Here is a 3,324-nt window from a genome sequence, read left to right on the forward strand (position 1 = left end):
TTTATAAATGTTCAAACTTCAGTTTACGGGAACAAGCCTGACTCAGAGCTTTGAAAATCTATTTTTTCCACCCACTTAAAAAAAAAATAAAAGAAACAGATTTTAAAAAAGATCTAAACATTGAAAACAAATATGTTTTGTTAATATATTTTAAGGACTGCATATTTTCACATTGGAATGTCTAATTGGCTAGCTCCTAGTAGAAAATCTCACAGTAATTCAGTTTATGAATTACTTTAACATGATTTACTTGTAGACATTGCAGTAACACTACATTGGTCACTTATTATTATTAACTTCAGTTCATGACATGATGTTTACTGTGGTGTTGAAAGTTGTCCCTGTTATTATAGATAGGTTTTGAATAAAACTCAGCTCTAACGGCTGGTAAACTTTAGAGCACATCGAGTCTGAACGCTTAGCAGACTGACCCCAGCATCACAGTCCATTACCCCAGACACTGACTATCATTAGGTCATTGAATTAGTCTTGACTCATCAAATCAGCGCTTGCCTGATTCATTTTAAACAGTGCCAAATTTATCCTCAGTCTCCTGCTCTTAGAGGCTAGAAGTGGATGACAAAGTGGCCCGATGCGTCAAGGTTTAACAATTTATGACATGGGCTTATCAGCTGGTTCAGTTTCATTGTTGCTGCCTTGCCACTACAGTCCAGTCATGATCAAAATCAAATGCTTGGCTATATTAAAAGCACAGCTTGGATATAAGGTATTGCTTCCCACAGCTGGATGTTCCAAAATTCTGCTGGAACATCAAGCTGAATTTTGCGTTTGCGTTTCACACCCATACAAAAAAAAAAAAAAAGAAACTTGCTGATTCTGTGTTGCTTCATCACAAGCGGTACAAGGATCTGTCTGCCTGGTAGCAGGTGATGTGGCAATTATACAGGGGACCATCTTGTAATGATCACTAAAGAAACTTATTAATAATAAATCTACAGAACGTGCTTATGGAAACGTGTTTTTGGAGGGTATATTTTTATCATGACTAAATAATTTCCAACATATCACAGCAAACTGATAACTGGCCATGGTGCCCTACTTTAAACCTTCCTGCCTTGCTGTAAGGATCCTGAGAGGCTTCCATCAGATCATGTCCTCCAGTCAGTTTTAATGGCTGGTTCAAGTTTCACCGTTTCCTGGACACGACTCGTTCACCTGAAAGTCTGCCTCGTGATTGGCTGCTTCGTGGTTTCACAGGTTTATGTGATGGTGGCTCAAGCGCGTGGACAAATAACCATCACGAGAATGGAGACTTTTTTTTTTTTTTTTTTTACATTTAATAATATAAAACCTTGTCTAATATTAGTTTGTAACAGGTGGAAAATTTCAGTTTGTGTGTGACGCAAACATGAGGACTTTCAACAATAACAACTTAGGTGGAGCAGTGTGTTTTAACATGGATGCACGATAAATAAATAAAAAAACATATATTTTATGAATATCATTGACTTTTCTGTCTCTATGGGTTTTTATTAAGAATGCTATATTAGAGTAGGAGTACTGTAACAACCTAGCCAACAGCTCTCTAACTGTCACGAGCTAGGTGAGCTAATTTCACAGTGCGCAAGTTAATGTGATTAAAAAAAAGTCTTTAAAAAGCCTTACCGTTTCCGGACGAAGGACTGTCATTCAACCATGTATCCGAAACGATAAATGAAAACGGCTGACAACATCAGAAATGTGTCATAGCTAGCCGTTTAGCTACAGACTGTTTAAAAGCTGGGCCTGTTCCGATGACACCCGTTCTCCAGTCCAGGTACTGTGAAGTAAATATTCTGTCAGCAGGAATTAAATGACTCTATCCTACATATTCCTGCCCGTCTTCGTACAATCCCGCTGTTTGTAAATAAACTGAGGCGAACGTAGAGCTGCCATCGCTACAGGCACAAAGCTAAACGATTGACAGCTCCCAGACTGCACTGCAGATACGTCCGCCTGCTCCTCCACCTATCCGCTCCTGCTGTAAAGTCACCACACACATTCATAAACTACTTCCGGTGCCTTCAAAACAAAAGCTCGACAGGTTGACTCGTCTGTAGAGTGAGTTCCGTGCATAATTTGTTATGCCAATACCACAAAACCATAAGGGATCACATCTATCGGCTAAGAATAGAGAAATAAATAAATAAAATAAAGTGATTAATAAACAAATGCATCATAAAAACCTAAATTTTAATTTATTCAGTTCAATATAATCTATTTTATTTTGTAGAGATATTCAAAGTAAAGCAATTCTTCATAAACGGGAATAATGATTTTAGATTGATAGATAAAAATAAATTACGTGCATTAGCTTATGCCAAATATAATAATAATAATAATAATAATAATAATAATAATAATAATAATAATAATAATAATAATAATAATAATAAGTAGTTTATTTTTCCTGCAAAAACCATTTTATTTATTTATTTTCATTTCTTAGCAAATTGACTTTTCTTACTAATCTGGGAGAAATTATTGTTTTTTTTCTTCTTTTAAGTTTAAAATAAACGTCCCCTAATGTTTATAAAAATATGACACAATTAATTATTTTTTGGCTACTGACATGTAGGCTTGATAGCAGTTTATAATTATTTTCAATTAGATCATATTATGACGTCTTTTTTGACGTTTCTAACCGGATGTTGCGCTTCTGTTTTCCCTTTTTCTTCGTGACTCTGGGTGCGCACCATTTATCAGCCTGCGAGATGACATGTTGGATAGGCGTGGTTGTATTTCAAAGACAATCACAACTTGATTTCCGATGAGGCTCGTTTGTCAGAAAGTACTCTGAAAATAACCATTTAGTGTGTAAAATACTTTTCTGAATAAAAATAAGACTTTTGTATTAGTTGTCAAACAGCAAAAAAATAAAATAGAAAGAAAAATCATCATCATTTTACAAAAAAGGCGGGAGGCAAAGTCTGTCGCTTCTTCCTTAAACTAGATAAAGGGAAGTGGGCTGAAGTCTGGAGATTTTAGGTTAACAACTTTATTGAATTTTGACTGCTTGCTACATTTATGAGGCGCTTCACCTATGACGCAGTAAAATGTAAAAGTAGACTTGTATTTACTTCAAATAACCGGAATCAGTTCCACTTGCAAGAGTTAATTACAATTTTACTACATAGCTGGTAAAAATGCATGACTGTAATATATCAGTGTGCCTATAGAATGTTGTGATTTCCAACTGATCATTACTGTTCATTTACCTTTCAGTAGTTAGTAGTAGTTAATGTCATCGATCCTTCAGCTCCTTCTTCCTTTGAACAGGAAAACTCCACCCACTCAGCTTTCTCACTAATTCTGTCCGGATCG

General features: G+C 35.6%; 1 protein-coding gene across 1 annotated transcript in view; it reads right to left on the reverse strand.

Annotated features, from left to right (window-relative positions):
• The window catches only part of dop1a (DOP1 leucine zipper like protein A), a 30,066-nt gene extending 28,083 nt beyond the window's left edge, over positions 1-1,983 (reverse strand). The window contains exon 1 of the mRNA XM_044118153.1: positions 1,627-1,983. The gene's annotated coding sequence lies outside the window, so the exon portion shown is untranslated. The remainder of the gene's footprint in view (positions 1-1,626) is intronic.
• Positions 1,984-3,324: the final 1,341 nt, after the last annotated feature.

Source organism: Gambusia affinis, linkage group LG05 (assembly GCF_019740435.1).
Source record: "Gambusia affinis linkage group LG05, SWU_Gaff_1.0, whole genome shotgun sequence".
NCBI lineage: Eukaryota > Metazoa > Chordata > Actinopteri > Cyprinodontiformes > Poeciliidae > Gambusia > Gambusia affinis.